This window comes from Pempheris klunzingeri, chromosome 20, assembly GCF_042242105.1.
Source record: "Pempheris klunzingeri isolate RE-2024b chromosome 20, fPemKlu1.hap1, whole genome shotgun sequence".
NCBI classification, from domain to species: domain Eukaryota; kingdom Metazoa; phylum Chordata; class Actinopteri; order Acropomatiformes; family Pempheridae; genus Pempheris; species Pempheris klunzingeri.
The window spans coordinates 19,057,831-19,082,796 of record NC_092031.1 but is presented as its reverse complement, the minus strand read 5'-3'; the positions used below and the strand labels follow the sequence as shown (position 1 = coordinate 19,082,796).

At 43.6% G+C, this 24,966-nt stretch overlaps 38 non-coding genes across 38 annotated transcripts; all 38 read right to left on the bottom strand.

The window, feature by feature from the left end:
- Nucleotides 1-704: 704 nt before the first annotated feature.
- Nucleotides 705-777, bottom strand: trnar-ucg (transfer RNA arginine (anticodon UCG)). Its single transcript has one exon. It is a non-coding gene; the product is annotated as a tRNA-Arg (tRNA).
- A 221-nt stretch (nt 778-998) lies between these two features.
- On the bottom strand, nt 999-1,072 carry trnai-aau (transfer RNA isoleucine (anticodon AAU)). Its single transcript has one exon. It is a non-coding gene; the product is annotated as a tRNA-Ile (tRNA).
- Nucleotides 1,073-1,282: 210 nt separating this feature from the next.
- trnai-aau (transfer RNA isoleucine (anticodon AAU)) lies at nt 1,283-1,356 on the bottom strand. The gene has a single exon. It is a non-coding gene; the product is annotated as a tRNA-Ile (tRNA).
- Nucleotides 1,357-2,638: 1,282 nt separating this feature from the next.
- On the bottom strand, nt 2,639-2,711 carry trnar-ucg (transfer RNA arginine (anticodon UCG)). The gene has a single exon. It is a non-coding gene; the product is annotated as a tRNA-Arg (tRNA).
- A 221-nt stretch (nt 2,712-2,932) lies between these two features.
- trnai-aau (transfer RNA isoleucine (anticodon AAU)) lies at nt 2,933-3,006 on the bottom strand. The gene has a single exon. It is a non-coding gene; the product is annotated as a tRNA-Ile (tRNA).
- A 210-nt stretch (nt 3,007-3,216) lies between these two features.
- trnai-aau (transfer RNA isoleucine (anticodon AAU)) lies at nt 3,217-3,290 on the bottom strand. Its single transcript has one exon. It is a non-coding gene; the product is annotated as a tRNA-Ile (tRNA).
- Nucleotides 3,291-4,572: 1,282 nt separating this feature from the next.
- On the bottom strand, nt 4,573-4,645 carry trnar-ucg (transfer RNA arginine (anticodon UCG)). Its single transcript has one exon. It is a non-coding gene; the product is annotated as a tRNA-Arg (tRNA).
- A 221-nt stretch (nt 4,646-4,866) lies between these two features.
- trnai-aau (transfer RNA isoleucine (anticodon AAU)) lies at nt 4,867-4,940 on the bottom strand. The gene has a single exon. It is a non-coding gene; the product is annotated as a tRNA-Ile (tRNA).
- A 210-nt stretch (nt 4,941-5,150) lies between these two features.
- On the bottom strand, nt 5,151-5,224 carry trnai-aau (transfer RNA isoleucine (anticodon AAU)). The gene has a single exon. It is a non-coding gene; the product is annotated as a tRNA-Ile (tRNA).
- A 1,282-nt stretch (nt 5,225-6,506) lies between these two features.
- On the bottom strand, nt 6,507-6,579 carry trnar-ucg (transfer RNA arginine (anticodon UCG)). The gene has a single exon. It is a non-coding gene; the product is annotated as a tRNA-Arg (tRNA).
- A 221-nt stretch (nt 6,580-6,800) lies between these two features.
- Nucleotides 6,801-6,874, bottom strand: trnai-aau (transfer RNA isoleucine (anticodon AAU)). Its single transcript has one exon. It is a non-coding gene; the product is annotated as a tRNA-Ile (tRNA).
- Nucleotides 6,875-7,084: 210 nt separating this feature from the next.
- Nucleotides 7,085-7,158, bottom strand: trnai-aau (transfer RNA isoleucine (anticodon AAU)). The gene has a single exon. It is a non-coding gene; the product is annotated as a tRNA-Ile (tRNA).
- Nucleotides 7,159-8,441: 1,283 nt separating this feature from the next.
- Nucleotides 8,442-8,514, bottom strand: trnar-ucg (transfer RNA arginine (anticodon UCG)). The gene has a single exon. It is a non-coding gene; the product is annotated as a tRNA-Arg (tRNA).
- Nucleotides 8,515-8,735: 221 nt separating this feature from the next.
- trnai-aau (transfer RNA isoleucine (anticodon AAU)) lies at nt 8,736-8,809 on the bottom strand. Its single transcript has one exon. It is a non-coding gene; the product is annotated as a tRNA-Ile (tRNA).
- Nucleotides 8,810-9,019: 210 nt separating this feature from the next.
- trnai-aau (transfer RNA isoleucine (anticodon AAU)) lies at nt 9,020-9,093 on the bottom strand. The gene has a single exon. It is a non-coding gene; the product is annotated as a tRNA-Ile (tRNA).
- Nucleotides 9,094-11,062: 1,969 nt separating this feature from the next.
- trnar-ucg (transfer RNA arginine (anticodon UCG)) lies at nt 11,063-11,135 on the bottom strand. The gene has a single exon. It is a non-coding gene; the product is annotated as a tRNA-Arg (tRNA).
- A 221-nt stretch (nt 11,136-11,356) lies between these two features.
- Nucleotides 11,357-11,430, bottom strand: trnai-aau (transfer RNA isoleucine (anticodon AAU)). The gene has a single exon. It is a non-coding gene; the product is annotated as a tRNA-Ile (tRNA).
- A 210-nt stretch (nt 11,431-11,640) lies between these two features.
- On the bottom strand, nt 11,641-11,714 carry trnai-aau (transfer RNA isoleucine (anticodon AAU)). Its single transcript has one exon. It is a non-coding gene; the product is annotated as a tRNA-Ile (tRNA).
- A 1,283-nt stretch (nt 11,715-12,997) lies between these two features.
- trnar-ucg (transfer RNA arginine (anticodon UCG)) lies at nt 12,998-13,070 on the bottom strand. The gene has a single exon. It is a non-coding gene; the product is annotated as a tRNA-Arg (tRNA).
- A 221-nt stretch (nt 13,071-13,291) lies between these two features.
- On the bottom strand, nt 13,292-13,365 carry trnai-aau (transfer RNA isoleucine (anticodon AAU)). The gene has a single exon. It is a non-coding gene; the product is annotated as a tRNA-Ile (tRNA).
- A 210-nt stretch (nt 13,366-13,575) lies between these two features.
- trnai-aau (transfer RNA isoleucine (anticodon AAU)) lies at nt 13,576-13,649 on the bottom strand. The gene has a single exon. It is a non-coding gene; the product is annotated as a tRNA-Ile (tRNA).
- A 1,278-nt stretch (nt 13,650-14,927) lies between these two features.
- On the bottom strand, nt 14,928-15,000 carry trnar-ucg (transfer RNA arginine (anticodon UCG)). Its single transcript has one exon. It is a non-coding gene; the product is annotated as a tRNA-Arg (tRNA).
- Nucleotides 15,001-15,221: 221 nt separating this feature from the next.
- Nucleotides 15,222-15,295, bottom strand: trnai-aau (transfer RNA isoleucine (anticodon AAU)). Its single transcript has one exon. It is a non-coding gene; the product is annotated as a tRNA-Ile (tRNA).
- Nucleotides 15,296-15,505: 210 nt separating this feature from the next.
- trnai-aau (transfer RNA isoleucine (anticodon AAU)) lies at nt 15,506-15,579 on the bottom strand. Its single transcript has one exon. It is a non-coding gene; the product is annotated as a tRNA-Ile (tRNA).
- A 1,283-nt stretch (nt 15,580-16,862) lies between these two features.
- On the bottom strand, nt 16,863-16,935 carry trnar-ucg (transfer RNA arginine (anticodon UCG)). Its single transcript has one exon. It is a non-coding gene; the product is annotated as a tRNA-Arg (tRNA).
- Nucleotides 16,936-17,156: 221 nt separating this feature from the next.
- On the bottom strand, nt 17,157-17,230 carry trnai-aau (transfer RNA isoleucine (anticodon AAU)). The gene has a single exon. It is a non-coding gene; the product is annotated as a tRNA-Ile (tRNA).
- A 210-nt stretch (nt 17,231-17,440) lies between these two features.
- trnai-aau (transfer RNA isoleucine (anticodon AAU)) lies at nt 17,441-17,514 on the bottom strand. The gene has a single exon. It is a non-coding gene; the product is annotated as a tRNA-Ile (tRNA).
- A 1,278-nt stretch (nt 17,515-18,792) lies between these two features.
- Nucleotides 18,793-18,865, bottom strand: trnar-ucg (transfer RNA arginine (anticodon UCG)). The gene has a single exon. It is a non-coding gene; the product is annotated as a tRNA-Arg (tRNA).
- Nucleotides 18,866-19,086: 221 nt separating this feature from the next.
- Nucleotides 19,087-19,160, bottom strand: trnai-aau (transfer RNA isoleucine (anticodon AAU)). The gene has a single exon. It is a non-coding gene; the product is annotated as a tRNA-Ile (tRNA).
- A 210-nt stretch (nt 19,161-19,370) lies between these two features.
- On the bottom strand, nt 19,371-19,444 carry trnai-aau (transfer RNA isoleucine (anticodon AAU)). Its single transcript has one exon. It is a non-coding gene; the product is annotated as a tRNA-Ile (tRNA).
- A 1,283-nt stretch (nt 19,445-20,727) lies between these two features.
- On the bottom strand, nt 20,728-20,800 carry trnar-ucg (transfer RNA arginine (anticodon UCG)). The gene has a single exon. It is a non-coding gene; the product is annotated as a tRNA-Arg (tRNA).
- A 221-nt stretch (nt 20,801-21,021) lies between these two features.
- Nucleotides 21,022-21,095, bottom strand: trnai-aau (transfer RNA isoleucine (anticodon AAU)). Its single transcript has one exon. It is a non-coding gene; the product is annotated as a tRNA-Ile (tRNA).
- Nucleotides 21,096-21,305: 210 nt separating this feature from the next.
- trnai-aau (transfer RNA isoleucine (anticodon AAU)) lies at nt 21,306-21,379 on the bottom strand. Its single transcript has one exon. It is a non-coding gene; the product is annotated as a tRNA-Ile (tRNA).
- A 1,278-nt stretch (nt 21,380-22,657) lies between these two features.
- Nucleotides 22,658-22,730, bottom strand: trnar-ucg (transfer RNA arginine (anticodon UCG)). Its single transcript has one exon. It is a non-coding gene; the product is annotated as a tRNA-Arg (tRNA).
- A 221-nt stretch (nt 22,731-22,951) lies between these two features.
- On the bottom strand, nt 22,952-23,025 carry trnai-aau (transfer RNA isoleucine (anticodon AAU)). The gene has a single exon. It is a non-coding gene; the product is annotated as a tRNA-Ile (tRNA).
- Nucleotides 23,026-23,235: 210 nt separating this feature from the next.
- trnai-aau (transfer RNA isoleucine (anticodon AAU)) lies at nt 23,236-23,309 on the bottom strand. The gene has a single exon. It is a non-coding gene; the product is annotated as a tRNA-Ile (tRNA).
- A 1,196-nt stretch (nt 23,310-24,505) lies between these two features.
- On the bottom strand, nt 24,506-24,578 carry trnar-ucg (transfer RNA arginine (anticodon UCG)). The gene has a single exon. It is a non-coding gene; the product is annotated as a tRNA-Arg (tRNA).
- Nucleotides 24,579-24,799: 221 nt separating this feature from the next.
- trnai-aau (transfer RNA isoleucine (anticodon AAU)) lies at nt 24,800-24,873 on the bottom strand. The gene has a single exon. It is a non-coding gene; the product is annotated as a tRNA-Ile (tRNA).
- Nucleotides 24,874-24,966: the final 93 nt, after the last annotated feature.

Genomic DNA, 24,966 nt, shown 5'->3' with positions numbered 1-24,966 from the left:
TGCCGAAAAATGGGTCTGGCAAAACACTGTTTTTAGCCAGTAGGAGGGTCGAACCGATCACCTATATATAATTAGCACCACGCTGTGACCATCTGAGCTAACCGGCCTTCGTTGGACATATTTTTGTCCTCACGTTTTTCTTCCAAAGTTGACCTGCAATGAACGAACAAAGTCTGACCAATTTTGGACATCAAAGTCAAGAGGGACTATGTCCGACCTTAGCATGGCTGGAAGAAAAACCATTCAAATCGTATAGTACTAGTTTTTCATAGGAGTGAGTCGGATGGTACTGAAAAAAAAACACTGGTAGTTTACGGCTTTTTCGCCAGTATGGGGGTCGAACCCATGACTTTGGCGTTATTAGCACCACGCTCTGACCATCTGAGCTACCCGGCCTTCAGTGGACAGAGTTTTGTCCTGAAGTTTTTCTTCCAAAGTTGACCTGCAATGAACGAACAAAACGGGACCTGTTTCAGGATGTTGAAGTCAAGCATAACCACCTGCCTGCTTGGTGTCTGGGAATTAGCTTACATGGAACATCTTCAGGGTTATGATTAGTGGAGTTGATTAACATATGCTGCATGGTTTTGGTTACTAAGTATTTCATTTGCTTATATGTACAAATGCACCGTATCTACACAACTGCAGCAGACATTTCCTTTACATGCACAGTTTCATGAAGTTACAACCTGGGCTGGAGCGTGCAACCACGAAGGGACTCGAACCCTCAATCTTCTGATCCGAAGTCAGACGCCTTATCCATTAGGCCACGCGGTCTTAGCAAAGAGAAGTTTTATGTCATTTTAAATTTTTTTAATTCTTGAGAATGTGTTCCAACATTAAACTAGGCACAGAAGCAGTTTAGAAGGTTGGCCAGGTTTAACCACCTGCTAGGTGAGGATCGGTTAACGTATGCTTGCCATCTATTAGAGCATGATCTTTTGGTCTTGGTAGCAGCAAGATGATGCTTAAAAATGGGTCTGGCAAAACACTGTTTTTGGCCAGTATGGGGGTCGAACCCATGACCTTGGCGTTATTAGCACCACGCTCTGACCATCTGAGCTAACCGGCCTTCGTCGGACATGTTTTTGTCCTCACGTTTATCTTTCAAAGTTGACCTGCAAGGCGCGACCAAAGTCTGACCAATTTTGGACATCAAAGTCAAGGGGGAGTATGTCCGACCTTGGTGTGGCTTGAAGGAAAACCATTCAAATCGTATAGTATTAGCTTTTCATAGGAGTAGAATGGTACTGAAAAAAGACTTTGGTAAACTACAGACTTTTGGCCAGTACGGGGGTCGAACCCATGACCTTGGCGTTATTAGCACCACGCTCTGACCATCTGAGCTAACCGGCCTTCGGTGGAAAGAGTTTTGTGCTAAATTTTTTCTTCCAAAGTTGACTTGCAATGAACGACCAAAACGGGACCTGTTTCAGGATGTTAAAGTCAAGCATAACCACCTGCCTGCTTGGTGTCGGGGAATTAGCTTACATGGAAGATCTTCAGGGTTATGATTAGTGGAGCTGATTAACATATACTGCATGGTTTTCATTAATAAGTATTTCATTTGCTAACATGTACAAATGCACCGTATCGACACAACTGCAGCAGACATTTCCTTTACGCACACAGTGTCACGGAGTTACAACCTGGGCTGGAGCTTGCAACCACGAAGGGACTCCAACCCTCAATCTTCTGATCCGAAGTCAGACGCCTTATCCATTAGGCCACGCTGTCACAGCAAAGAGATGTTTTATGTCATTTTTAATTTTTTTAATTAATTTTCATTCTTGAGAATGTGTTCCAACTTTAAACTAGGCACAGAAGCAGTTTAGAAGGTTGGTCAGGTTTGACCACCTGGCAGGTGAGGATCGGTTAACGTATGCTTGCCATCTTTTAGAGCATGATCTTTTGGTTTTGGTAGCAGCTAGATGATGCAGAAAAATGGGTCTGGCAAAACACTGTTTTTAGCCAGTAGGAGGGTCGAACCGATCACCTCGGCATAATTAGCACCACGCTGTGACCATCTGAGCTAACCGGCCTTCGTTGGACATATTTTTGTCCTCACGTTTTTCTTCCAAAGTTGACCTGCAATGAACGAACAAAGTCTGACCAATTTTGGACATCAAAGTCAAGAGGGACTATGTCCGACCTTAGCATGGCTGGAAGGAAAACCATTCAAATCGTATAGTACTAGTTTTTCATAGGAGTGAGTCGGATGGTACTGAAAAAAAACACTGGTAGTTTACGGCTTTTTCGCCAGTATGGGGGTCGAACCCATGACTTTGGCGTTATTAGCACCACGCTCTGACCATCTGAGCTACCCGGCCTTCAGTGGACAGAGTTTTGTCCTGAAGTTTTTCTTCCAAAGTTGACCTGCAATGAACGAACAAAACGGGACCTGTTTCAGGATGTTGAAGTCAAGCATAACCACCTGCCTGCTTGGTGTCGGGGAATTAGCTTACATGGAACATCTTCAGGGTTATGATTAGTGGAGTTGATTAACATATGCTGCATGGTTTTGGTTACTAAGTATTTCATTTGCTTATATGTACAAATGCACCGTATCGACACAACTGCAGCAGACATTTCCTTTACATGCACAGTTTCATGAAGTTACAACCTGGGCTGGAGCGTGCAACCACGAAGGGACTCGAACCCTCAATCTTCTGATCCGAAGTCAGACGCCTTATCCATTAGGCCACGCGGTCTTAGCAAAGAGAAGTTTTATGTCATTTTTAATTTTTTTAATTCTTGAGAATGTGTTCCAACATTAAACTAGGCACAGAAGCAGTTTAGAAGGTTGGCCAGGTTTAACCACCTGCTAGGTGAGGATCGGTTAACGTATGCTTGCCATCTATTAGAGCATGATCTTTTGGTCTTGGTAGCAGCAAGATGATGCTTAAAAATGGGTCTGGCAAAACACTGTTTTTGGCCAGTATGGGGGTCGAACCCATGACCTTGGCGTTATTAGCACCACGCTCTGACCATCTGAGCTAACCGGCCTTCGTCGGACATGTTTTTGTCCTCACGTTTATCTTTCAAAGTTGACCTGCAAGGCGCGACCAAAGTCTGACCAATTTTGGACATCAAAGTCAAGGGGGAGTAAGTCCGACCTTGGTGTGGCTTGAAGGAAAACCATTCAAATCGTATAGTATTAGCTTTTCATAGGAGTAGAATGGTACTGAAAAAAGACTTTGGTAAACTACAGACTTTTGGCCAGTACGGGGGTCGAACCCATGACCTTGGCGTTATTAGCACCACGCTCTGACCATCTGAGCTAACCGGCCTTCGGTGGAAAGAGTTTTGTGCTAAATTTTTTCTTCCAAAGTTGACTTGCAATGAACGACCAAAACGGGACCTGTTTCAGGATGTTAAAGTCAAGCATAACCACCTGCCTGCTTGGTGTCGGGGAATTAGCTTACATGGAAGATCTTCAGGGTTATGATTAGTGGAGCTGATTAACATATACTGCATGGTTTTCATTAATAAGTATTTCATTTGCTAACATGTACAAATGCACCGTATCGACACAACTGCAGCAGACATTTCCTTTACGCACACAGTGTCACGGAGTTACAACCTGGGCTGGAGCTTGCAACCACGAAGGGACTCCAACCCTCAATCTTCTGATCCGAAGTCAGACGCCTTATCCATTAGGCCACGCTGTCACAGCAAAGAGATGTTTTATGTCATTTTTAATTTTTTTAATTAATTTTCATTCTTGAGAATGTGTTCCAACTTTAAACTAGGCACAGAAGCAGTTTAGAAGGTTGGTCAGGTTTGACCACCTGGCAGGTGAGGATCGGTTAACGTATGCTTGCCATCTTTTAGAGCATGATCTTTTGGTTTTGGTAGCAGCTAGATGATGCAGAAAAATGGGTCTGGCAAAACACTGTTTTTAGCCAGTAGGAGGGTCGAACCGATCACCTCGGCATAATTAGCACCACGCTGTGACCATCTGAGCTAACCGGCCTTCGTTGGACATATTTTTGTCCTCACGTTTTTCTTCCAAAGTTGACCTGCAATGAACGAACAAAGTCTGACCAATTTTGGACATCAAAGTCAAGAGGGACTATGTCCGACCTTAGCATGGCTGGAAGGAAAACCATTCAAATCGTATAGTACTAGTTTTTCATAGGAGTGAGTCGGATGGTACTGAAAAAAAACACTGGTAGTTTACGGCTTTTTCGCCAGTATGGGGGTCGAACCCATGACTTTGGCGTTATTAGCACCACGCTCTGACCATCTGAGCTACCCGGCCTTCAGTGGACAGAGTTTTGTCCTGAAGTTTTTCTTCCAAAGTTGACCTGCAATGAACGAACAAAACGGGACCTGTTTCAGGATGTTGAAGTCAAGCATAACCACCTGCCTGCTTGGTGTCGGGGAATTAGCTTACATGGAACATCTTCAGGGTTATGATTAGTGGAGTTGATTAACATATGCTGCATGGTTTTGGTTACTAAGTATTTCATTTGCTTATATGTACAAATGCACCGTATCTACACAACTGCAGCAGACATTTCCTTTACATGCACAGTTTCATGAAGTTACAACCTGGGCTGGAGCGTGCAACCACGAAGGGACTCGAACCCTCAATCTTCTGATCCGAAGTCAGACGCCTTATCCATTAGGCCACGCGGTCTTAGCAAAGAGAAGTTTTATGTCATTTTTAATTTTTTTAATTCTTGAGAATGTGTTCCAACATTAAACTAGGCACAGAAGCAGTTTAGAAGGTTGGCCAGGTTTAACCACCTGCTAGGTGAGGATCGGTTAACGTATGCTTGCCATCTATTAGAGCATGATCTTTTGGTCTTGGTAGCAGCAAGATGATGCTTAAAAATGGGTCTGGCAAAACACTGTTTTTGGCCAGTATGGGGGTCGAACCCATGACCTTGGCGTTATTAGCACCACGCTCTGACCATCTGAGCTAACCGGCCTTCGTCGGACATGTTTTTGTCCTCACGTTTATCTTTCAAAGTTGACCTGCAAGGCGCGACCAAAGTCTGACCAATTTTGGACATCAAAGTCAAGGGGGAGTATGTCCGACCTTGGTGTGGCTTGAAGGAAAACCATTCAAATCGTATAGTATTAGCTTTTCATAGGAGTAGAATGGTACTGAAAAAAGACTTTGGTAAACTACAGACTTTTGGCCAGTACGGGGGTCGAACCCATGACCTTGGCGTTATTAGCACCACGCTCTGACCATCTGAGCTAACCGGCCTTCGGTGGAAAGAGTTTTGTGCTAAATTTTTTCTTCCAAAGTTGACTTGCAATGAACGACCAAAACGGGACCTGTTTCAGGATGTTAAAGTCAAGCATAACCACCTGCCTGCTTGGTGTCGGGGAATTAGCTTACATGGAAGATCTTCAGGGTTATGATTAGTGGAGCTGATTAACATATACTGCATGGTTTTCATTAATAAGTATTTCATTTGCTAACATGTACAAATGCACCGTATCGACACAACTGCAGCAGACATTTCCTTTACGCACACAGTGTCACGGAGTTACAACCTGGGCTGGAGCTTGCAACCACGAAGGGACTCCAACCCTCAATCTTCTGATCCGAAGTCAGACGCCTTATCCATTAGGCCACGCTGTCACAGCAAAGAGATGTTTTATGTCATTTTTAATTTTTTTAATTAATTTTCATTCTTGAGAATGTGTTCCAACTTTAAACTAGGCACAGAAGCAGTTTAGAAGGTTGGTCAGGTTTGACCACCTGGCAGGTGAGGATCGGTTAACGTATGCTTGCCATCTTTTAGAGCATGATCTTTTGGTTTTGGTAGCAGCTAGATGATGCAGAAAAATGGGTCTGGCAAAACACTGTTTTTAGCCAGTAGGAGGGTCGAACCGATCACCTCGGCATAATTAGCACCACGCTGTGACCATCTGAGCTAACCGGCCTTCGTTGGACATATTTTTGTCCTCACGTTTTTCTTCCAAAGTTGACCTGCAATGAACGAACAAAGTCTGACCAATTTTGGACATCAAAGTCAAGAGGGACTATGTCCGACCTTAGCATGGCTGGAAGGAAAACCATTCAAATCGTATAGTACTAGTTTTTCATAGGAGTGAGTCGGATGGTACTGAAAAAAAACACTGGTAGTTTACGGCTTTTTCGCCAGTATGGGGGTCGAACCCATGACTTTGGCGTTATTAGCACCACGCTCTGACCATCTGAGCTACCCGGCCTTCAGTGGACAGAGTTTTGTCCTGAAGTTTTTCTTCCAAAGTTGACCTGCAATGAACGAACAAAACGGGACCTGTTTCAGGATGTTGAAGTCAAGCATAACCACCTGCCTGCTTGGTGTCGGGGAATTAGCTTACATGGAACATCTTCAGGGTTATGATTAGTGGAGTTGATTAACATATGCTGCATGGTTTTGGTTACTAAGTATTTCATTTGCTTATATGTACAAATGCACCGTATCTACACAACTGCAGCAGACATTTCCTTTACATGCACAGTTTCATGAAGTTACAACCTGGGCTGGAGCGTGCAACCACGAAGGGACTCGAACCCTCAATCTTCTGATCCGAAGTCAGACGCCTTATCCATTAGGCCACGCGGTCTTAGCAAAGAGAAGTTTTATGTCATTTTTAATTTTTTTAATTCTTGAGAATGTGTTCCAACATTAAACTAGGCACAGAAGCAGTTTAGAAGGTTGGCCAGGTTTAACCACCTGCTAGGTGAGGATCGGTTAACGTATGCTTGCCATCTATTAGAGCATGATCTTTTGGTCTTGGTAGCAGCAAGATGATGCTTAAAAATGGGTCTGGCAAAACACTGTTTTTGGCCAGTATGGGGGTCGAACCCATGACCTTGGCGTTATTAGCACCACGCTCTGACCATCTGAGCTAACCGGCCTTCGTCGGACATGTTTTTGTCCTCACGTTTATCTTTCAAAGTTGACCTGCAAGGCGCGACCAAAGTCTGACCAATTTTGGACATCAAAGTCAAGGGGGAGTATGTCCGACCTTGGTGTGGCTTGAAGGAAAACCATTCAAATCGTATAGTATTAGCTTTTCATAGGAGTAGAATGGTACTGAAAAAAGACTTTGGTAAACTACAGACTTTTGGCCAGTACGGGGGTCGAACCCATGACCTTGGCGTTATTAGCACCACGCTCTGACCATCTGAGCTAACCGGCCTTCGGTGGAAAGAGTTTTGTGCTAAATTTTTTCTTCCAAAGTTGACTTGCAATGAACGACCAAAACGGGACCTGTTTCAGGATGTTAAAGTCAAGCATAACCACCTGCCTGCTTGGTGTCGGGGAATTAGCTTACATGGAAGATCTTCAGGGTTATGATTAGTGGAGCTGATTAACATATACTGCATGGTTTTCATTAATAAGTATTTCATTTGCTAACATGTACAAATGCACCGTATCGACACAACTGCAGCAGACATTTCCTTTACGCACACAGTGTCACGGAGTTACAACCTGGGCTGGAGCTTGCAACCACGAAGGGACTCCAACCCTCAATCTTCTGATCCGAAGTCAGACGCCTTATCCATTAGGCCACGCTGTCACAGCAAAGAGATGTTTTATGTCATTTTTAATTTTTTTAATTAATTTTCATTCTTGAGAATGTGTTCCAACTTTAAACTAGGCACAGAAGCAGTTTAGAAGGTTGGTCAGGTTTGACCACCTGGCAGGTGAGGATCGGTTAACGTATGCTTGCCATCTTTTAGAGCATGATCTTTTGGTTTTGGTAGCAGCTAGATGATGCAGAAAAATGGGTCTGGCAAAACACTGTTTTTAGCCAGTAGGAGGGTCGAACCGATCACCTATATATAATTAGCACCACGCTGTGACCATCTGAGCTAACCGGCCTTCGTTGGACATATTTTTGTCCTCACGTTTTTCTTCCAAAGTTGACCTGCAATGAACGAACAAAGTCTGACCAATTTTGGACATCAAAGTCAAGAGGGACTATGTCCGACCTTAGCATGGCTGGAAGGAAAACCATTCAAATCGTATAGTACTAGTTTTTCATAGGAGTGAGTCGGATGGTACTGAAAAAAAAACACTGGTAGTTTACGGCTTTTTCGCCAGTATGGGGGTCGAACCCATGACTTTGGCGTTATTAGCACCACGCTCTGACCATCTGAGCTACCCGGCCTTCAGTGGACAGAGTTTTGTCCTGAAGTTTTTCTTCCAAAGTTGACCTGCAATGAACGAACAAAACGGGACCTGTTTCAGGATGTTGAAGTCAAGCATAACCACCTGCCTGCTTGGTGTCTGGGAATTAGCTTACATGGAACATCTTCAGGGTTATGATTAGTGGAGTTGATTAACATATGCTGCATGGTTTTGGTTACTAAGTATTTCATTTGCTTATATGTACAAATGCACCGTATCTACACAACTGCAGCAGACATTTCCTTTACATGCACAGTTTCATGAAGTTACAACCTGGGCTGGAGCGTGCAACCACGAAGGGACTCGAACCCTCAATCTTCTGATCCGAAGTCAGACGCCTTATCCATTAGGCCACGCGGTCTTAGCAAAGAGAAGTTTTATGTCATTTTAAATTTTTTTAATTCTTGAGAATGTGTTCCAACATTAAACTAGGCACAGAAGCAGTTTAGAAGGTTGGCCAGGTTTAACCACCTGCTAGGTGAGGATCGGTTAACGTATGCTTGCCATCTATTAGAGCATGATCTTTTGGTCTTGGTAGCAGCAAGATGATGCTTAAAAATGGGTCTGGCAAAACACTGTTTTTGGCCAGTATGGGGGTCGAACCCATGACCTTGGCGTTATTAGCACCACGCTCTGACCATCTGAGCTAACCGGCCTTCGTCGGACATGTTTTTGTCCTCACGTTTATCTTTCAAAGTTGACCTGCAAGGCGCGACCAAAGTCTGACCAATTTTGGACATCAAAGTCAAGGGGGAGTATGTCCGACCTTGGTGTGGCTTGAAGGAAAACCATTCAAATCGTATAGTATTAGCTTTTCATAGGAGTAGAATGGTACTGAAAAAAGACTTTGGTAAACTACAGACTTTTGGCCAGTACGGGGGTCGAACCCATGACCTTGGCGTTATTAGCACCACGCTCTGACCATCTGAGCTAACCGGCCTTCGGTGGAAAGAGTTTTGTGCTAAATTTTTTCTTCCAAAGTTGACTTGCAATGAACGACCAAAACGGGACCTGTTTCAGGATGTTAAAGTCAAGCATAACCACCTGCCTGCTTGGTGTCGGGGAATTAGCTTACATGGAAGATCTTCAGGGTTATGATTAGTGGAGCTGATTAACATATACTGCATGGTTTTCATTAATAAGTATTTCATTTGCTAACATGTACAAATGCACCGTATCGACACAACTGCAGCAGACATTTCCTTTACGCACACAGTGTCACGGAGTTACAACCTGGGCTGGAGCTTGCAACCACGAAGGGACTCCAACCCTCAATCTTCTGATCCGAAGTCAGACGCCTTATCCATTAGGCCACGCTGTCACAGCAAAGAGATGTTTTATGTCATTTTTAATTTTTTTAATTAATTTTCATTCTTGAGAATGTGTTCCAACTTTAAACTAGGCACAGAAGCAGTTTAGAAGGTTGGTCAGGTTTGACCACCTGGCAGGTGAGGATCGGTTAACGTATGCTTGCCATCTTTTAGAGCATGATCTTTTGGTTTTGGTAGCAGCTAGATGATGCAGAAAAATGGGTCTGGCAAAACACTGTTTTTAGCCAGTAGGAGGGTCAAACCGATCACCTATATATAATTAGCACCACGCTGTGACCATCTGAGCTAACCGGCCTTCGTTGGACATATTTTTGTCCTCACGTTTTTCTTCCAAAGTTGACATGCAATGAACGAACAAAGTCTGACCAATTTTGGACATCAAAGTCAAGAGGGACTATGTCCGACCTTAGCATGGCTGGAAGGAAAACCATTCAAATCGTATAGTACTAGTTTTTCATAGGAGTGAGTCGGATGGTACTGAAAAAAAAACACTGGTAGTTTACGGCTTTTTCACCAGTATGGGGGTCGAACCCATGACTTTGGCGTTATTAGCACCACGCTCTGACCATCTGAGCTACCCGGCCTTCAGTGGACAGAGTTTTGTCCTGAAGTTTTTCTTCCAAAGTTGACCTGCAATGAACGAACAAAACGGGACCTGTTTCAGGATGTTGAAGTCAAGCATAACCACCTGCCTGCTTGGTGTCGGGGAATTAGCTTACATGGAACATCTTCAGGGTTATGATTAGTGGAGTTGATTAACATATGCTGCATGGTTTTGGTTACTAAGTATTTCATTTGCTTATATGTACAAATGCACCGTATCTACACAACTGCAGCAGACATTTCCTTTACATGCACAGTTTCATGAAGTTACAACCTGGGCTGGAGCTTGCAACCACGAAGGGACTCCAACCCTCAATCTTCTGATCCGAAGTCTGACGCCTTATCCATTAGGCCACGCTGTCACAGCAAAGAGATGTTTTATGTCATTTTTAATTTTTTTAATTAATTTTCATTCTTGAGAATGTGTTCCAACTTTAAACTAGGCACAGAAGCAGTTTAGAAGGTTGGTCAGGTTTGACCACCTGGCAGGTGAGGATCGGTTAACGTATGCTTGCCATCTTTTAGAGCATGATCTTTTGGTTTTGGTAGCAGCTAGATGATGCAGAAAAATGGGTCTGGCAAAACACTGTTTTTAGCCAGTAGGAGGGTCGAACCGATCACCTATATATAATTAGCACCACGCTGTGACCATCTGAGCTAACCGGCCTTCGTTGGACATATTTTTGTCCTCACGTTTTTCTTCCAAAGTTGACCTGCAATGAACGAACAAAACGGGACCTGTTTCAGGATGTTGAAGTCAAGCATAACCACCTGCCTGCTTGGTGTCTGGGAATTAGCTTACATGGAACATCTTCAGGGTTATGATTAGTGGAGTTGATTAACATATGCTGCATGGTTTTGGTTACTAAGTATTTCATTTGCTTATATGTACAAATGCACCGTATCTACACAACTGCAGCAGACATTTCCTTTACATGCACAGTTTCATGAAGTTACAACCTGGGCTGGAGCGTGCAACCACGAAGGGACTCGAACCCTCAATCTTCTGATCCGAAGTCAGACGCCTTATCCATTAGGCCACGCGGTCTTAGCAAAGAGAAGTTTTATGTCATTTTTAATTTTTTTAATTCTTGAGAATGTGTTCCAACATTAAACTAGGCACAGAAGCAGTTTAGAAGGTTGGCCAGGTTTAACCACCTGCTAGGTGAGGATCGGTTAACGTATGCTTGCCATCTATTAGAGCATGATCTTTTGGTCTTGGTAGCAGCAAGATGATGCTTAAAAATGGGTCTGGCAAAACACTGTTTTTGGCCAGTATGGGGGTCGAACCCATGACCTTGGCGTTATTAGCACCACGCTCTGACCATCTGAGCTAACCAGCCTTCGTCGGACATATTTTTGTCCTCACGTTTATCTTTCAAAGTTGACCTGCAAGGCGCGACCAAAGTCTGACCAATTTTGGACATCAAAGTCAAGGGGGAGTATGTCCGACCTTGGTGTGGCTTGAAGGAAAACCATTCAAATCGTATAGTATTAGCTTTTCATAGGAGTAGAATGGTACTGAAAAAAGACTTTGGTAAACTACAGACTTTTGGCCAGTACGGGGGTCGAACCCATGACCTTGGCGTTATTAGCACCACGCTCTGACCATCTGAGCTAACCGGCCTTCGGTGGAAAGAGTTTTGTGCTAAATTTTTTCTTCCAAAGTTGACTTGCAATGAACGACCAAAACGGGACCTGTTTCAGGATGTTAAAGTCAAGCATAACCACCTGCCTGCTTGGTGTCGGGGAATTAGCTTACATGGAAGATCTTCAGGGTTATGATTAGTGGAGCTGATTAACATATACTGCATGGTTTTCATTAATAAGTATTTCATTTGCTAACATGTACAAATGCACCGTATCGACACAACTGCAGCAGACATTTCCTTTACGCACACAGTGTCACGGAGTTACAACCTGGGCTGGAGCTTGCAACCACGAAGGGACTCCAACCCTCAATCTTCTGATCCGAAGTCAGACGCCTTATCCATTAGGCCACGCTGTCACAGCAAAGAGAAGTTTTATGTCATTTTTAATTTTTTTAATTAATTTTCATTCTTGAGAATGTGTTCCAACTTTAAACTAGGCACAGAAGCAGTTTAGAAGGTTGGTCAGGTTTGACCACCTGGCAGGTGAGGATCGGTTAACGTATGCTTGCCATCTTTTAGAGCATGATCTTTTGGTTTTGGTAGCAGCTAGATGATGCAGAAAAATGGGTCTGGCAAAACACTGTTTTTAGCCAGTAGGAGGGTCGAACCGATCACCTATATATAATTAGCACCACGCTGTGACCATCTGAGCTAACCGGCCTTCGTTGGACATATTTTTGTCCTCACGTTTTTCTTCCAAAGTTGACATGCAATGAACGAACAAAGTCTGACCAATTTTGGACATCAAAGTCAAGAGGGACTATGTCCGACCTTAGCATGGCTGGAAGGAAAACCATTCAAATCGTATAGTACTAGTTTTTCATAGGAGTGAGTCGGATGGTACTGAAAAAAAAACACTGGTAGTTTACGGCTTTTTCGCCAGTATGGGGGTCGAACCCATGACTTTGGCGTTATTAGCACCACACTCTGACCATCTGAGCTACCCGGCCTTCAGTGGACAGAGTTTTGTCCTGAAGTTTTTCTTCCAAAGTTGACCTGCAATGAACGAACAAAACGGGACCTGTTTCAGGATGTTGAAGTCAAGCATAACCACCTGCCTGCTTGGTGTCGGGGAATTAGCTTACATGGAACATCTTCAGGGTTATGATTAGTGGAGTTGATTAACATATGCTGCATGGTTTTGGTTACTAAGTATTTCATTTGCTTATATGTACAAATGCACCGTATCTACACAACTGCAGCAGACATTTCCTTTACATGCACAGTTTCATGAAGTTACAACCTGGGCTGGAGCGTGCAACCACGAAGGGACTCGAACCCTCAATCTTCTGATCCGAAGTCAGACGCCTTATCCATTAGGCCACGCGGTCTTAGCAAAGAGAAGTTTTATGTCATTTTTAATTTTTTTAATTCTTGAGAATGTGTTCCAACATTAAACTAGGCACAGAAGCAGTTTAGAAGGTTGGCCAGGTTTAACCACCTGCTAGGTGAGGATCGGTTAACGTATGCTTGCCATCTATTAGAGCATGATCTTTTGGTCTTGGTAGCAGCAAGATGATGCTTAAAAATGGGTCTGGCAAAACACTGTTTTTGGCCAGTATGGGGGTCGAACCCATGACCTTGGCGTTATTAGCACCACGCTCTGACCATCTGAGCTAACCGGCCTTCGTCGGACATGTTTTTGTCCTCACGTTTATCTTTCAAAGTTGACCTGCAAGGCGCGACCAAAGTCTGACCAATTTTGGACATCAAAGTCAAGGGGGAGTATGTCCGACCTTGGTGTGGCTTGAAGGAAAACCATTCAAATCGTATAGTATTAGCTTTTCATAGGAGTAGAATGGTACTGAAAAAAGACTTTGGTAAACTACAGACTTTTGGCCAGTACGGGGGTCGAACCCATGACCTTGGCGTTATTAGCACCACGCTCTGACCATCTGAGCTAACCGGCCTTCGGTGGAAAGAGTTTTGTGCTAAATTTTTTCTTCCAAAGTTGACTTGCAATGAACGACCAAAACGGGACCTGTTTCAGGATGTTAAAGTCAAGCATAACCACCTGCCTGCTTGGTGTCGGGGAATTAGCTTACATGGAAGATCTTCAGGGTTATGATTAGTGGAGCTGATTAACATATACTGCATGGTTTTCATTAATAAGTATTTCATTTGCTAACATGTACAAATGCACCGTATCGACACAACTGCAGCAGACATTTCCTTTACGCAGACAGTGTCACGGAGTTACAACCTGGGCTGGAGCTTGCAACCACGAAGAGACTCCAACCCTCAATCTTCTGATCCGAAGTCAGACGCCTTATCCATTAGGCCACGCTGTCACAGCAAAGAGATGTTTTATGTCATTTTTAATTTTTTTAATTAATTTTCATTCTTGAGAATGTGTTCCAACTTTAAACTAGGCACAGAAGCAGTTTAGAAGGTTGGTCAGGTTTGACCACCTGGCAGGTGAGGATCGGTTAACGTATGCTTGCCATCTTTTAGAGCATGATCTTTTGGTTTTGGTAGCAGCTAGATGATGCAGAAAAATGGGTCTGGCAAAACACTGTTTTAACCAGTAGGAGGGTCGAACCGATCACCTTGGCATAATTAGCACCACGCTGTGACCATCTGAGCTAACCGGCCTTCATTGGACATATTTTTGTCCTCACGTTTTTCTTCCAAAGTTGACCTGCAATGAACGAACAAAGTCTTACCAATTTTGGACATCAAAGTCAAGAGGGACTATGTCCGACCTTAGCATGGCTGGAAAGAAAACCATTCAAATCGTATAGTACTAGTTTTTCATAGGAGTCGGATGGTACTGAAAAAAAAACACTGGTAGTTTACGGCTTTTTCGCCAGTATGGGGGTCGAACCCATGACTTTGGCGTTATTAGCACCACGCTCTGACCATCTGAGCTACCCGGCCTTCAGTGGACAGAGTTTTGTCCTGAAGTTTTTCTTCCAAAGTTGACCTGCAATGAACGAACAAAACGGGACCTGTTTCAGGATGTTGAAGTCAAGCATAACCACCTGCCTGCTTGGTGTCGGGGAATTAGCTTACATGGAACATCTTCAGGGTTATGATTAGTGGAGTTGATTAACATATGCTGCATGGTTTTTGTTACTAAGTATTTCATTTGCTTATATGTACAAATGCACCGTATCTACACAACTGCAGGAAACATTTCCTTTACATGCACAGTTTCATGAAGTTACAACCTGGGCTGGAGCGTGCAACCACGAAGGGACTCGAATCCTCAATCTTCTGATCCGAAGTCAGACGCCTTATCCATTAGGCCACGCGGTCTTAGCAAAGAGAAGTTTTATGTCATTTTTAATTTTTTTAATTCTTGAGAATGTGTTCCAACATTGAACTAGGCACAGAAGCAGTTTAGAAGGTTGGCCAGGTTTAACCACCTGCTAGGTGAGGATCGGTTAACGTATGCTTGCCATCTATTAGAGCATGATCTTTTGGTCTTGGTAGCAGCAAGATGATGCTTAAAAATGGGTCTGGCAAAACACTGTTTTTGGCCAGTATGGGGGTCGAACCCATGACCTTGGCGTTATTAGCACCACGCTCTGACCATCTGAGCTAACCGGCCTTCGTCGGACATGTTTTTGTCCTCACGTTTATCTTTCAAAGTTGACCTGCAAGGCGCGACCAAAGTCTGACCAATTTTGGACATCAAAGTCAAGGGGGAGTATGTCCGACCTTGGTGTGGCTTGAAGGAAAACCATTCAAATCGTATAGTATTAGCTTTTCATAGGAGTAGAATGGTACTGAAAAAAGACTTTGGTAAACTACAGACTTTTGGCCAGTACGGGGGTCGAACCCATGACCTTGGCGTTATTAGCACCACGCTCTGACCATCTGAGCTAACCGGCCTTCGGTGGAAAGAGTTTTGTGCTAAATTTTTTCTTCCAAAGTTGACTTGCAATGAACGACCAAAACGGGACCTGTTTCAGGATGTTAAAGTCAAGCATAACCACCTGCCTGCTTGGTGTCGGGGAATTAGCTTACATGGAAGATCTTCAGGGTTATGATTAGTGGAGCTGATTAACATATACTGCATGGTTTTCATTAATAAGTATTTCATTTGCTAACATGTACAAATGCACCGTATCGACACAACTGCAGCAGACATTTCCTTTACGCACACAGTGTCACGGAGTTACAACCTGGGCTGGAGCTTGCAACCACGAAGGGACTCCAACCCTCAATCTTCTGATCCGAAGTCAGACGCCTTATCCATTAGGCCACGCTGTCACAGCAAAGAGAAGTTTTATGTCATTTTTAATTTTTTTAATTAATTTTCATTCTTGAGAATGTGTTCCAACTTTAAACTAGGCACAGAAGCAGTTTAGAAGGTTGGTCAGGTTTGACCACCTGGCAGGTGAGGATCGGTTAACGTATGCTTGCCATCTTTTAGAGCATGATCTTTTGGTTTTGGTAGCAGCTAGATGATGCAGAAAAATGGGTCTGGCAAAACACTGTTTTTAGCCAGTAGGAGGGTCGAACCGATCACCTATATATAATTAGCACCACGCTGTGACCATCTGAGCTAACCGGCCTTCGTTGGACATATTTTTGTCCTCACGTTTTTCTTCCAAAGTTGACATGCAATGAACGAACAAAGTCTGACCAATTTTGGACATCAAAGTCAAGAGGGACTATGTCCGACCTTAGCATGGCTGGAAGGAAAACCATTCAAATCGTATAGTACTAGTTTTTCATAGGAGTGAGTCGGATGGTACTGAAAAAAAAACACTGGTAGTTTACGGCTTTTTCACCAGTATGGGGGTCGAACCCATGACTTTGGCGTTATTAGCACCACGCTCTGACCATCTGAGCTACCCGGCCTTCAGTGGACAGAGTTTTGTCCTGAAGTTTTTCTTCCAAAGTTGACCTGCAATGAACGAACAAAACGGGACCTGTTTCAGGATGTTGAAGTCAAGCATAACCACCTGCCTGCTTGGTGTCGGGGAATTAGCTTACATGGAACATCTTCAGGGTTATGATTAGTGGAGTTGATTAACATATGCTGCATGGTTTTGGTTACTAAGTATTTCATTTGCTTATATGTACAAATGCACCGTATCTACACAACTGCAGCAGACATTTCCTTTACATGCACAGTTTCATGAAGTTACAACCTGGGCTGGAGCGTGCAACCACGAAGGGACTCGAACCCTCAATCTTCTGATCCGAAGTCAGACGCCTTATCCATTAGGCCACGCGGTCTTAGCAAAGAGAAGTTTTATGTCATTTTTAATTTTTTTAATTCTTGAGAATGTGTTCCAACATTAAACTAGGCACAGAAGCAGTTTAGAAGGTTGGCCAGGTTTAACCACCTGCTAGGTGAGGATCGGTTAACGTATGCTTGCCATCTATTAGAGCATGATCTTTTGGTCTTGGTAGCAGCAAGATGATGCTTAAAAATGGGTCTGGCAAAACACTGTTTTTGGCCAGTATGGGGGTCGAACCCATGACCTTGGCGTTATTAGCACCACGCTCTGACCATCTGAGCTAACCGGCCTTCGTCGGACATGTTTTTGTCCTCACGTTTATCTTTCAAAGTTGACCTGCAAGGCGCGACCAAAGTCTGACCAATTTTGGACATCAAAGTCAAGGGGGAGTATGTCCGACCTTGGTGTGGCTTGAAGGAAAACCATTCAAATCGTATAGTATTAGCTTTTCATAGGAGTAGAATGGTACTGAAAAAAGACTTTGGTAAACTACAGACTTTTGGCCAGTACGGGGGTCGAACCCATGACCTTGGCGTTATTAGCACCACGCTCTGACCATCTGAGCTAACCGGCCTTCGGTGGAAAGAGTTTTGTGCTAAATTTTTTCTTCCAAAGTTGACTTGCAATGAACGACCAAAACGGGACCTGTTTCAGGATGTTAAAGTCAAGCATAACCACCTGCCTGCTTGGTGTCGGGGAATTAGCTTACATGGAAGATCTTCAGGGTTATGATTAGTGGAGCTGATTAACATATACTGCATGGTTTTCATTAATAAGTATTTCATTTGCTAACATGTACAAATGCACCGTATCGACACAACTGCAGCAGACATTTCCTTTACGCAGACAGTGTCACGGAGTTACAACCTGGGCTGGAGCTTGCAACCACGAAGAGACTCCAACCCTCAATCTTCTGATCCGAAGTCAGACGCCTTATCCATTAGGCCACGCTGTCACAGCAAAGAGATGTTTTATGTCATTTTTAATTTTTTTAATTAATTTTCATTCTTGAGAATGTGTTCCAACTTTAAACTAGGCACAGAAGCAGTTTAGAAGGTTGGTCAGGTTTGACCACCTGGCAGGTGAGGATCGGTTAACGTATGCTTGCCATCTTTTAGAGCATGATCTTTTGGTTTTGGTAGCAGCTAGATGATGCAGAAAAATGGGTCTGGCAAAACACTGTTTTAACCAGTAGGAGGGTCGAACCGATCACCTTGGCATAATTAGCACCACGCTGTGACCATCTGAGCTAACCGGCCTTCATTGGACATATTTTTGTCCTCACGTTTTTCTTCCAAAGTTGACCTGCAATGAACGAACAAAGTCTTACCAATTTTGGACATCAAAGTCAAGAGGGACTATGTCCGACCTTAGCATGGCTGGAAAGAAAACCATTCAAATCGTATAGTACTAGTTTTTCATAGGAGTCGGATGGTACTGAAAAAAAAACACTGGTAGTTTACGGCTTTTTCGCCAGTATGGGGGTCGAACCCATGACTTTGGCGTTATTAGCACCACGCTCTGACCATCTGAGCTACCCGGCCTTCAGTGGACAGAGTTTTGTCCTGAAGTTTTTCTTCCAAAGTTGACCTGCAATGAACGAACAAAACGGGACCTGTTTCAGGATGTTGAAGTCAAGCATAACCACCTGCCTGCTTGGTGTCGGGGAATTAGCTTACATGGAACATCTTCAGGGTTATGATTAGTGGAGTTGATTAACATATGCTGCATGGTTTTTGTTACTAAGTATTTCATTTGCTTATATGTACAAATGCACCGTATCTACACAACTGCAGGAAACATTTCCTTTACATGCACAGTTTCATGAAGTTACAACCTGGGCTGGAGCGTGCAACCACGAAGGGACTCGAATCCTCAATCTTCTGATCCGAAGTCAGACGCCTTATCCATTAGGCCACGCGGTCTTAGCAAAGAGAAGTTTTATGTCATTTTTAATTTTTTTAATTCTTGAGAATGTGTTCCAACATTGAACTAGGCACAGAAGCAGTTTAGAAGGTTGGCCAGGTTTAACCACCTGCTAGGTGAGGATCGGTTAACGTATGCTTGCCATCTGTTAGAGCATGATCTTTTGGTCTTGGTAGCAGCAAGATGATGCTTAAAAATGGGTCTGGCAAAACACTGTTTTTGGCCAGTATGGGGGTCGAACCCATGACCTTGGCGTTATTAGCACCACGCTCTGACCATCTGAGCTAACCGGCCTTCGTCGGACATATTTTTGTCCTCACGTTTATCTTTCAAAGTTGACCTGCAAGGCGCGACCAAAGTCTGACCAATTTTGGACATCAAAGTCAAGGGGGAGTATGTCCGACCTTGGTGTGGCTTGAAGGAAAACCATTCAAATCGTATAGTATTAGCTTTTCATAGGAGTAGAATGGTACTGAAAAAAGACTTTGGTAAACTACAGACTTTTGGCCAGTACGGGGGTCGAACCCATGACCTTGGCGTTATTAGCACCACGCTCTGACCATCTGAGCTAACCGGCCTTCGGTGGAAAGAGTTTTGTGCTAAATTTTTTCTTCCAAAGTTGACTTGCAATGAACGACCAAAACGGGACCTGTTTCAGGATGTTAAAGTCAAGCATAACCACCTGCCTGCTTGGTGTCGGGGAATTAGCTTACATGGAAGATCTTCAGGGTTATGATTAGTGGAGCTGATTAACATATACTGCATGGTTTTCATTAATAAGTATTTCATTTGCTAACATGTACAAATGCACCGTATCGACACAACTGCAGCAGACATTTCCTTTACGCACACAGTGTCACGGAGTTACAACCTGGGCTGGAGCTTGCAACCACGAAGGGACTCCAACCCTCAATCTTCTGATCCGAAGTCAGACGCCTTATCCATTAGGCCACGCTGTCACAGCAAAGAGAAGTTTTATGTCATTTTTAATTTTTTTAATTAATTTTCATTCTTGAGAATGTGTTCCAACTTTAAACTAGGCACAGAAGCAGTTTAGAAGGTTGGTCAGGTTTGACCACCTGGCAGGTGAGGATCGGTTAACGTATGCTTGCCATCTTTTAGAGCATGATCTTTTGGTTTTGGTAGCAGCTAGATGATGCAGAAAAATGGGTCTGGCAAAACACTGTTTTTAGCCAGTAGGAGGGTCGAACCGATCACCTATATATAATTAGCACCACGCTGTGACCATCTGAGCTAACCGGCCTTCGTTGGACATATTTTTGTCCTCACGTTTTTCTTCCAAAGTTGACATGCAATGAACGAACAAAGTCTGACCAATTTTGGACATCAAAGTCAAGAGGGACTATGTCCGACCTTAGCATGGCTGGAAGGAAAACCATTCAAATCGTATAGTACTAGTTTTTCATAGGAGTGAGTCGGATGGTACTGAAAAAAAAACACTGGTAGTTTACGGCTTTTTCACCAGTATGGGGGTCGAACCCATGACTTTGGCGTTATTAGCACCACGCTCTGACCATCTGAGCTACCCGGCCTTCAGTGGACAGAGTTTTGTCCTGAAGTTTTTCTTCCAAAGTTGACCTGCAATGAACGAACAAAACGGGACCTGTTTCAGGATGTTGAAGTCAAGCATAACCACCTGCCTGCTTGGTGTCGGGGAATTAGCTTACATGGAACATCTTCAGGGTTATGATTAGTGGAGTTGATTAACATATGCTGCATGGTTTTGGTTACTAAGTATTTCATTTGCTTATATGTACAAATGCACCGTATCTACACAACTGCAGCAGACATTTCCTTTACATGCACAGTTTCATGAAGTTACAACCTGGGCTGGAGCGTGCAACCACGAAGGGACTCGAACCCTCAATCTTCTGATCCGAAGTCAGACGCCTTATCCATTAGGCCACGCGGTCTTAGCAAAGAGAAGTTTTATGTCATTTTTAATTTTTTTAATTCTTGAGAATGTGTTCCAACATTAAACTAGGCACAGAAGCAGTTTAGAAGGTTGGCCAGGTTTAACCACCTGCTAGGTGAGGATCGGTTAACGTATGCTTGCCATCTATTAGAGCATGATCTTTTGGTCTTGGTAGCAGCAAGATGATGCTTAAAAATGGGTCTGGCAAAACACTGTTTTTGGCCAGTATGGGGGTCGAACCCATGACCTTGGCGTTATTAGCACCACGCTCTGACCATCTGAGCTAACCGGCCTTCGTCGGACATGTTTTTGTCCTCACGTTTATCTTTCAAAGTTGACCTGCAAGGCGCGACCAAAGTCTGACCAATTTTGGACATCAAAGTCAAGGGGGAGTATGTCCGACCTTGGTGTGGCTTGAAGGAAAACCATTCAAATCGTATAGTATTAGCTTTTCATAGGAGTAGAATGGTACTGAAAAAAGACTTTGGTAAACTACAGACTTTTGGCCAGTACGGGGGTCGAACCCATGACCTTGGCGTTATTAGCACCACGCTCTGACCATCTGAGCTAACCGGCCTTCGGTGGAAAGAGTTTTGTGCTAAATTTTTTCTTCCAAAGTTGACTTGCAATGAACGACCAAAACGGGACCTGTTTCAGGATGTTAAAGTCAAGCATAACCACCTGCCTGCTTGGTGTCGGGGAATTAGCTTACATGGAAGATCTTCAGGGTTATGATTAGTGGAGCTGATTAACATATACTGCATGGTTTTCATTAATAAGTATTTCATTTGCTAACATGTACAAATGCACCGTATCGACACAACTGCAGCAGACATTTCCTTTACGCAGACAGTGTCACGGAGTTACAACCTGGGCTGGAGCTTGCAACCACGAAGAGACTCCAACCCTCAATCTTCTGATCCGAAGTCAGACGCCTTATCCATTAGGCCACGCTGTCACAGCAAAGAGATGTTTTATGTCATTTTTAATTTTTTTAATTAATTTTCATTCTTGAGAATGTGTTCCAACTTTAAACTAGGCACAGAAGCAGTTTAGAAGGTTGGTCAGGTTTGACCACCTGGCAGGTGAGGATCGGTTAACGTATGCTTGCCATCTTTTAGAGCATGATCTTTTGGTTTTGGTAGCAGCTAGATGATGCAGAAAAATGGGTCTGGCAAAACACTGTTTTAACCAGTAGGAGGGTCGAACCGATCACCTTGGCATAATTAGCACCACGCTGTGACCATCTGAGCTAACCGGCCTTCGTTGGACATATTTTTGTCCTCACGTTTTTCTTCCAAAGTTGACCTGCAATGAACGAACAAAGTCTTACCAATTTTGGACATCAAAGTCAAGAGGGACTATGTCCGACCTTAGCATGGCTGGAAAGAAAACCATTCAAATCGTATAGTACTAGTTTTTCATAGGAGTCGGATGGTACTGAAAAAAAAACACTGGTAGTTTACGGCTTTTTCGCCAGTATGGGGGTCGAACCCATGACTTTGGCGTTATTAGCACCACGCTCTGACCATCTGAGCTACCCGGCCTTCAGTGGACAGAGTTTTGTCCTGAAGTTTTTCTTCCAAAGTTGACCTGCAATGAACGAACAAAACGGGACCTGTTTCAGGATGTTGAAGTCAAGCATAACCACCTGCCTGCTTGGTGTCGGGGAATTAGCTTACATGGAACATCTTCAGGGTTATGATTAGTGGAGTTGATTAACATATGCTGCATGGTTTTGGTTACTAAGTATTTCATTTGCTTATATGTACAAATGCGCCGTATCTACACAACTGCAGCAGACATTTCCTTTACACGCACAGTTTCATGAAGTTACAACCTGGGCTGGAGCGTGCAACCACGAAGGGACTCGAACCCTCAATCTTCTGATCCGAAGTCAGACGCCTTATCCATTAGGCCACGCGGTCTTAGCAAAGAGAAGTTTTATGTCATTTTTAATTTTTTTAATTCTTGAGAATGTGTTCCAACATTAAACTAGGCACAGAAGCAGTTTAGAAGGTTGGCCAGGTTTAACCACCTGCTAGGTGAGGATCGGTTAACGTATGCTTGCCATCTATTAGAGCATGATCTTTTGGTCTTGGTAGCAGCAAGATGATGCTTAAAAATGGGTCTGGCAAAACACTGTTTTTGGCCAGTATGGGGGTCGAACCCATGACCTTGGCGTTATTAGCACCACGCTCTGACCATCTGAGCTAACCGGCCTTCGTCGGACATGTTTTTGTCCTCACGTTTATCTTTCAAAGTTGACCTGCAAGGCGCGACCAAAGTCTGACCAATTTTGGACATCAAAGTCAAGGGGGAGTATGTCCGACCTTGGTGTGGCTTGAAGGAAAACCATTCAAATCGTATAGTATTAGCTTTTCATAGGAGTAGAATGGTACTGAAAAAAGACTTTGGTAAACTACAGGCTTCTGGCCAGTACGGGGGTCGAACCCATGACCTTGGCGTTATTAGCACCACGCTCTGACCATCTGAGCTAACCGGCCTTCGGTGGAAAGAGTTTTGTGCTAAACTTTTTCTTCCAAAGTTGACTTGCAATGAACAACCAAAACGGGACCTGTTTCAGGATGTTAAAGTCAAGCATAACCACCTGCCTGCTTGGTGTCGGGGAATTAGCTTACATGGAAGATCTTCAGGGTTATGATTAGTGGAGTTGATTAACATATACTGCATGGTTTTCATTAATAAGTATTTCATTTGCTAACATGTACAAATGCACCGTATCGACACAACTGCAGCAGACATTTCCTTTACGCACACAGTGTCACGGAGTTACAACCTGGACTGGAGCTTGCAACCACGAAGGGACTCCAACCCTCAATCTTCTGATCCGAAGTCAGACGCCTTATCCATTAGGCCACGCTGTCACAGCAAAGAGATGTTTTATGTCATTTTTAATTTTTTTAATTAATTTTCATTCTTGAGAATGTGTTCCAACTTTAAACTAGGCACAGAAGCAGTTTAGAAGGTTGGTCAGGTTTGACCACCTGGCAGGTGAGGATCGGTTAACGTATGCTTGCCATCTTTTAGAGCATGATCTTTTGGTTTTGGTAGCAGCTAGATGATGCAGAAAAATGGGTCTGGCAAAACACTGTTTTTAGCCAGTAGGAGGGTCGAACCGATCACCTCGGCATAATTAGCACCACGCTGTGACCATCTGAGCTAACCGGCCTTCGTTGGACATATTTTTGTCCTCACGTTTTTCTTCCAAAGTTGACCTGCAATGAACGAACAAAGTCTGACCAATTTTGGACATCAAAGTCAAGAGGGACTATGTCCGACCTTAGCATGGCTGGAAGGAAAACCATTCAAATCGTATAGTACTAGTTTTTCATAGGAGTGAGTCGGATGGTACTGAAAAAAAAACACTGGTAGTTGGTGGACAGAGTTTTGTGCTAAATTTTTTCTTCCAAAGTTGACTTGCAATGAACGACCAAAACGGGACCTGTTTCAGGATGTTGAAGTCAAGCATAACCATCTGCCTGCTTGGTGTCGGGGAATTAGCTTACATGGAACATCTTCAGGGTTATGATTAGTGGAGTTGATTAACATATGCTGCATGGTTTTTGTTACTAAGTATTTCATTTGCTTATATGTACAAATGCACCGTATCTACACAACTGCAGCAAACATTTCCTTTACATGCACAGTTTCATGAAGTTACAACCTGGGCTGGAGCGTGCAACCACGAAGGGACTCGAACCCTCAATCTTCTGATCCGAAGACAGACGCCTTATCCATTAGGCCACGCGGTCTTAGCAAAGAGAAGTTTTATGTCATTTTTAATTTTTTTAATTCTTGAGAATGTGTTCCAACATTGAACTAGGCACAGAAGCAGTTTAGAAGGTTGGCCAGGTTTAACCACCTGCTAGGTGAGGATCGGTTAACGTATGCTTGCCATCTATTAGAGCATGATCTTTTGGTCTTGGTAGCAGCAAGATGATGCTTAAAAATGGGTCTGGCAAAACACTGTTTTTGGCCAGTATGGGGGTCGAACCCATGACCTTGGCGTTATTAGCACCACGCTCTGACCATCTGAGCTAACCGGCCTTCGTCGGACATATTTTTGTCCTCACGTTTATCTTTCAAAGTTGACCTGCAAGGCGCGACCAAAGTCTGACCAATTTTGGACATCAAAGTCAA